We start from the raw sequence: 7,500 nt of genomic DNA on the forward strand, positions 1-7,500 counted from the left end.
ACAAAAACTGTTGGGAGCTGAGCGAGACACCGTGGCAAGTGGAATAACATTCAAGTACAGGTTATGACATTTACAATGAATATTTAATGACATTTACAGAAACACTGTCATACTGCATCACTAAGCTCGTCAAGGTTTCATTTGGAGGTATGACTACGCGAGAGACTACAGCAAAACTAGTCAACCCAGTAATGAACGAGGGGGGGGGGGGGGGGGGGGGGGGGATATCAAAGACGGTATAAGTAACGCTACACCAACTGGAGGAAGGCTAGCGCCATAGAGCACTGTTCAGAAAAACAGAATGATCACTTTCGCTTTTAAATTAACAGGGAGACCTTTAGCCGCCCTCCCACTCGGATTCAATCACATGGTTGGGTTGGCTGTATGGACGTCTTTGTTGCCAGTGAAATCTCTCCATCTGCACCCAAGGACGTTTGAACTATGGCAGGGTGGAAGAGTTCAATGGTGTTTCCGAGGTGAAAACATTAACAAGAAATGTCCGATTTGCTTTCACAGCGAAATCTTCAATAGGAACCTACATACATTAACTGCTTTCCACCTTGGGTAATTGCACATTGGTTTGAGCAGGTGCCATACAGCCATCCCAGAGTGAGCTTCTCCTGTGGCTCAGTTGGTAGAGCGTGGCACTAACAACACTTAGGTTGTGGGTTTGATTCCCTCTGGGACCGTATAAAATGAAAAATCACTCACTGCAATGTAAGCAGGGTTCCCACACCTTCTGAAACAATTCAAGCACCTTTCAAGGACTTTCAATTCCCTCAAATTCAAGGACCCAACACAGCATAGTTTGAGACAGACCTAGTTGGGATATTTATAGCATAGCATAGAGTACAGCACAGTGTTTTATTGTATAGTATAGTAGTATAGTATAGTAGATAGTGTACATAGCCTTTATTTATGTAAACCAGCTCTTTTCCCTTTTTTATTTTACCCTTGGACCTCTTGTTTTTTAGTCTTTTTTACAAGCACCAGGGGAGCCCCCCCTCCTAAATGTCGTTGTATGGTACCTGTACTGTATTAATGACAATAAAGACCATTAATTCATTCATTCATTCATTGACGAGTAAAACATTTATTTTAATTTATTTTTTGAGAGAGAGGGGGGAATTCAAGCACTTTGAATGACCCATGTCTATTTTCTAAAACTTTTAAGACCTTGATTTCTTTTTCTCAAATTCACAAACTTTCAAGGATTTCAAGGACCCATGGGAACCCTGTGTAAGTCGCTTTGGATAAAAGTGTCAGATAAATGGCATTTAAGTTTCGACAAACTTTTGACTGGTACTGTATATTATAACTGGTACTGTATATTATATTATGTATATTATATTACAGAGGGCCCAGAGAGTCTTATTAGTGAAGCACAGAGCGGCTCCAAAGAGAAAGGCTGGGAGAACTTTGTGCCCAAAACACAGAACCCAAACAGATTCTGGTTAGGCTGGAGGACACAATACGGTATGAGCTCAGAGCCATTGAGAAAGTTAGTTTCATGTTATGACAAAACTATCCAGGACAGCGGAGAGAGCAGATGAAACTCATTCCAGCTATAAGCTAAGGTGGGAGAGTAGATAAACATTCAGACAGAGAGAGAAAGCTGGAGGCTAGGGAGAGCTAGACGTTAGGGAGAGAGAGAGAGAGAGAGAGAGAGAGAGAGAGAGAGAGAGAGAGAGAGAGAACTAGAGGCTAGAGAGAGAGAGAGAGAGAGAGTGAGAGACAGTACTAGAGGCTAGAGAGAGAGAGAGAGAGCGAGAGAGAGAGACAGGGCTGGAGGCTAGAAAGAGAGAGAGAGAGAGAGAGTTAGTGTGTGTGTATGGAGGGAGGGAGATTAGATACTGTGTTGTTTTGGCTCCAGGGTTCCATCAATGTCGCTAATGGAAAATCCAGGCTTATTTTCTTAGTTTAATTAATGTTTTAAGTCTCGCAAGGTTTATCAAAATAAGCGTAGATTTTCCTTCAGCGACATTGATGGAATACCCCCCCTGGACAAAACCAGGAGAAAAACACACACAGGGCTTATGGAAAAATCAAACCCATTTTACGCATGACCAGAGGGAGAACACAAACCAAACAGAAATCATTAGTGGATCTACTACAGTATGCATAACCCCCTCTAGCATGCATGCCCCCCCCCCCCGCCTCCCCCAAGCACTTCAGTTATAGAGTTAGTGTTGGTGACACACCATTTTAATGTTTATGAAACAAAAATTACAGTGAAGCAGAGAGGAAATAAAGGATAATAGAGGAGGTGGCAGACTCATTTCCCGGCTGGCGGTGTCGAGCCAAGTCACTCACAACTGGGAAGTCGTTTTCTGCTTGAGGGACCCGTGAAATGTCACAGCGAATGAAATGGAAGAAAATCGCGAGACCCAGAAGAACAGTTAAGACGGGGATTAAAATGTTCACCCCCTCTGCCGGGTAATTGTCATTGAGAATGTAACACCGGTGACTTGTGCAGTAACTAAAAAAAGAAGAAGAAGAAGAATTCAATTCCCTGCGAGACCCTGCTAGACCCTGCAGATCCTTGGCCTTTGAAAACATAAAGCTCCGTGGCGTAATTCAGGACTCGGATGTTAAGTTCGTGGGCTTCTTAGAAGCAGGCAGGGACGGGGCTCCAGACACTGATGGATGGGGCCCAAATCATCCTCCCACCGACTAGATCCATCGCAAAAGAAAACTCAAATGGGCACTTTCCGGCAGAATGGGATCCATATTGTTTGCTCTCCGTGGTAGCATAAACACAGAACGCTCAGAGGGAGAGAGGGGGGGGGGGGGGGGGGGAGGAGGGTAGTGAGAGATTGAGGGAGGTGTAGTGACAGAGAGAGAGAGAGAAAGAGAGAGAGAGAGAGAGAGAGAGAGAGAGAGAGAGAGAGAGAGAGAGAGAGAGAGAGAGGGGGGGGGGCATAGGCTAGAGAGAAAGAGAGAGAAGAGCTAGTTGTTAAGTCTGCAATTGAGCAATTTCCAGGTCCAAATAAAAAAATCCCCGCACCAGAGTACCAGTGTACTAAAGCGGTAGAATGACAGTTCAATCGTTTTTTTAGACTTGGATGTATTCATACAACAAGGGACACAGCACTTTCCAGTTTTTCCCATATTGTCAGCGTCTTTGAGCCTCGGGAAAAGCGCTATAGAAATCCAATGAATTATTATTATTACTGCGGCATTTCGAAGAGAGCGCCTCAGCCAACGTTGGACCCGGAAACACGTCATGACTTAACAACCGAATAGGAATTCAAAAGATCACCCCGCATTGCTCCAGCAGTCTAACCCTTCAGGTTGAAATGTGGATTCTCAAACATCTCTTCCCAAACATTTGACTTCTGCCTCCTGTCAACTCTTTGGAAATATCAATAGTTATGACAACACAAAGGGCCCCATTTCCGCCCCCCCATGATCCTTTGCTCCCGTTCCCTTCTCTACCCGTCGTCTGTGTTGCACCTGGTCTAGAGGCAGGGAGCATTATGGGGGGGATAAGGTCAGAACACTGACCTTTAACTGTTTGCATAAAATAACGACATTAACATTTGGCATGACTGCCCACGGCCTGTCACGACCCGGGGGGTAAGCTCATGTGTGCTGCATAGAGACAGAGAGAGAGGTGTCTGAGCACCAGGGACCCAGACAGAGAGAGAGAGGTGTCTGACCACCAGGGACCCAGAGAGAGAGAGGAGACCCAGGCAGAGAGAGGTGTCACCAGGGACCCAGGCAGAGAGAGAGAGAGAGAGAGAGAGAGAGAGAGAGAGGTGTCTGAGCACCAGGGACCCAGACAGACAGACAGAGAGAGGTGTCTGAGCACCAGGGACCCAGACAGACAGACAGAGAGAGGTGTCTGAGCACCAGGGACCCAGGCAGACAGATAGGGCTTTCACACCGGCAAAGAACCGTGCCGGTTCGCGTTCGGAAACCTCTGAACCTTGGTGCTGTCTGGCGAACGAGCCCGCGTTCATACCAGTGTAACCTGAACCATCCGCGTCATCAACGCTGGGTGATGAAGGGGCGGGATAAACAAAACAATTCACAACTAGATGGCAGCTACTTCACTGGAAAAGAGGATAATATCTTCCACTACTACAGTATCTGAAATAAACACAATTTTCTGTGAAACAAAACAAAAGACACTTTCTATATGCGTTCTTTTACTAAAAGTGTGTGTGTTTGCTGAGCATGTGAGGAAGATAGAGAGAATAATGACACTTTTGATATTGTTTTTGTTCACTAATGATTAGATTTAGATTAGATTACATTTTGTCTACTTCCTCCTTGCTGGTCTCTGCAGCCTAGAATAGGACACACCCACTGACGACGTGACTGTTCTACGTTTTGGTTCGCGCTTGAGAACCACTATTTTTTGGTGCCCGCTGCGAACCAACTTTTCAGGTTCCGAACCAATTGAGCTTCGGTCTGAACGCGCCGGCCGGTTCCAGACTTGGTTCGCGAACGCGAACCGGCACGGTTCTTTGCCGGTGTGAAAGCCCTAACAGAGAGAGAGAGGTGTCTGAGCACCAGGGACCCAGACAGGCCTGCTGATCAGCCCCAGGCACCGCAGCGCCTCCGCCTGTAGGGGGCAGCAGGGGAGACGCCCCTCAGGGTCTCTGGTGGAAACACAGCCTGCAGCTGCTGGATGACGCACTGTGTGAGGGAATGCAAGTGCACACACACGCGCAAATACTCAAACTCTCGCACGCGCACACACACACACACACGCACGCACGCACGCACGCGCGCACAGACGCACACACGCACACGCGCACACACGCACAGAGACACATACTCACGCACTTCCAACAGAGAAGAAGAAAGGGTCTAAAGTGGCGTTTACGACCTGGCTATTTTCAGATGTATCGTATGAGGGAAGAAATGAACAAAATAAGGAGAGTCTGAATTGCGGCACGTGGGGGAGGGGGGGTGGAGATAAAGGCGTGCAGCCTCAGAGTCTCTCAGCACCGCCGGTCACTGGCAGCGCTCTCCCGTACGGCTGAGTGGTGGAACCGCCTCTGTGATCCCTGCCTGCCTTTCATCTCCTCACAGGACATCTGTAGTGAGTCTGGAGCGGCTGGATTAAACCTGAGCTCGTCAGAACTTCCAAGCAGAGAGTTGTGGGCTCCACTCCAAACAGGGCGGCTGAGACTCAGGAGCTAGAATGATCGTGGTCTAAAAGACTGCGAGGTCGGCAGTTCGATCCCCGGCTGGGCCACGTGTGGAGGTGTTAACTGCTGGCAGCCTCTGCGGTCCCTGCCGACCTTTGACCTCTGAATGCAGAACGATGCAGAAATAACTTGAAAGAATTTATGGACAGTGTGTACGCTGATAATATGCAGGGAATGTTTTCCTGGATACACGGTGTACAGGTTTTTCGCCCTTGCTTGCTTGCTATGCGCCGGTGGTCCTCGGGCCTCTCCTCGGGGGCCCCGGGCCGCCTCGTGTCGAGGTGTCCTCGGGCAAGACACTGAACCCCAAATAGCTCCCGAATGAACGGGCCGGCGCCTTGCATGGTAGCTTGCCGCCATTGGTGTGTGAATGTGTGTGTGAACGTGTGTGTGAATGTGTGTGTGAATGGGTGTGTGAATGTGTGTGTGAATGTGTGTGTGAATGTGTGTGTGAATGGGTGAATGAGAGGCTGTTGTAAAGCGCTTTGGGATAAGGTGCTACATAAATGCAGTCCGTTTAACATTCGTCAAAACTTTAAGTGGAAAGTTGAGGCTGTCTGCACACACAGTTCTGTAAAGTACCAGTGAAAGAGCTGACATCATGCATAGACCTGTTCTCCCTCCCCGTATCCCAATGCCTCTGCTGGGCCCACCCATCAATAACAGCCTGTTGAAACAATCTGTATTCTTTCACATTGTGTACAGAGTCGGTTGTGTTGATCGGTACATTGTGTTTTCTATGGCTGTTTTTACCTTCCTTCTGCCACAGGGTGCCAAAGAAAAATGTCAATGTTATGAGTGAGTGAACATGCACACACACACACACACACACACACACACACACACACACACACACACCTATAGACAAATACTCAACTCTCTCTCTCACACACACACACACACACACACACACACACACACACAGCGACAAGTACACACACAGACTCTTTCTCTAATGGGTAAAATAATATCTTTCCATTGGATAAGTGGCTTCACAACCGGTTATTTTCAGATGTCACATACTGCAAGAGGTAGAAAAACATCAATGTTATGGACTTTTTATGGGATCCAACTATCCAACTAGAGGCGGCTGTGGCGCAGGAGGTCGAGGTGTCCTTGGGCAAGACGCTGAACCCCAAATTGCTCCCAATGAGCAGCTTGTCGCCATTAGTGTGTGAATGTGTGTGTGAATGTGTGTGTGAATGTGTGTGTGAATGGGTGAATGAGAGGCCATTGTAAAGCGCTTTGGAATAAGGCGCTACATAAGTGCAGTCCATTTACCATCTATCTCCAACTACTGTGCTTGAGCTGTGCTGATGATTCATGCTTCCTTCAACATCGTTTCAGGGGCTGTTTTTCACAGGAACACACATTCTCAGCAACGGGCACGAAAATATTCAAACAGGATTATGCAACTCAATCACTGGAACAGAGCCGGGGGGGACAGCAGTGGTGGGGGGGGAGAGGGAGGGCAGGAAAAGGAAGAAATGCACAATGCCGTTTGAGGTGAGCGGCATAATCACAACTGTTATTCTCCGGTTTGGCCTCGAATGATTCACTCACGCCACTCACGGACAAAGCCAGCTTTCAGCGAGATGACAAATACACGATATGGATGGCGGATAATTCGCAATCCTTGAACCTTATCCTTCCCTTCGCTGTCCTCCCTCAGAGTCTGAAGTCTGTCATCCTGGGTTAATACCAATATGTGATAACGAGTCGGAGGAAGTCGGAGGAAGTCACATGATAAACTGTCGGCAGACAAAATATGAGGAGAGACAAAAAAAATAAAAAATAAACACAAAGCTCCTCATCAGCGCACTGGAGACATGCTGACTATTAACTTGCGCCTGCATCACACCTCCCTTCCACAGCGCCACGGGGGGAGATTAGCGAGCGAGAAACGGGGCGCACGTGGCTGACGGGCGACAGCCAGTAGCCCTGGCACGCGGCCAGCCACCCTACATGCTTGGCACGCCGCACGGGTGCACAGGAAAGCTCTCCCTCGCCCGGGGGGGAAACAGGAATACGGTGGAGGAGCAGGAAAACAGAAGGCAGCAGGGAGGCTAGTGGGTCAACTTCCTTCCTTTGTTTACGGGGACTGTGGGGGATCAGAGGAGGCTGGTGGAGGGAGAAAATCGGAGGAAAGGCTCATTGTACTCATGTAGAGTATATACACACACCATTCCTCATTCTGTTCCATGCATTACAATGAGCCCGTCCTCCCATTTCTACCTCCATTTCTACCTCCCTATGTGGAGGATGCAGAACATTTCCCTCCAAACCAACTCCTGTTACTTTATTCTGTTTGTTCCTGTGACTGCCACATCCATAT

At 48.0% G+C, this 7,500-nt stretch overlaps 1 protein-coding gene across 2 annotated transcripts in view; it reads right to left on the reverse strand.

Annotated features, from left to right (window-relative positions):
• The window catches only part of LOC308170166 (tumor protein p53-inducible protein 11-like), a 65,788-nt gene that overhangs the window by 9,900 nt on the left and 48,388 nt on the right, over positions 1 to 7,500 (reverse strand). The gene's annotated exons all lie outside the window — the stretch shown is intronic.

This window comes from Nansenia antarctica (genome assembly GCF_963989245.1).
Source record: "Nansenia antarctica genome assembly, chromosome: 14".
NCBI lineage: Eukaryota > Metazoa > Chordata > Actinopteri > Argentiniformes > Microstomatidae > Nansenia > Nansenia antarctica.